Source organism: Apis dorsata, unplaced genomic scaffold (genome assembly GCF_000469605.1).
Source record: "Apis dorsata unplaced genomic scaffold, Apis dorsata 1.3 scaffold_667, whole genome shotgun sequence".
In the NCBI taxonomy this organism is placed as follows: domain Eukaryota; kingdom Metazoa; phylum Arthropoda; class Insecta; order Hymenoptera; family Apidae; genus Apis; species Apis dorsata.
The window spans coordinates 336,798-337,024 of NW_006263852.1; positions in this window are offsets into that span (position 1 = coordinate 336,798).

Consider the following 227-nt stretch of genomic DNA (forward strand, 5'->3'; position numbering starts at 1 on the left):
TATAATTCAAAATGATTAAAATAGAATGTTTCAGATAATATATTGTTATATTTAATCAATAAATTTTTTTTTTAATATTTCATTTATATTTTACGATCATGTGCTAATAGTTTATTACATTTTTCAATATAAAGTAAAAAACATTTTTACAATTGCTTTCGTAATTTAATGAATAAAATAAATAAAATTTCAGCAAAAAATAAAACGTTCTCTATTAAAAATAAAAG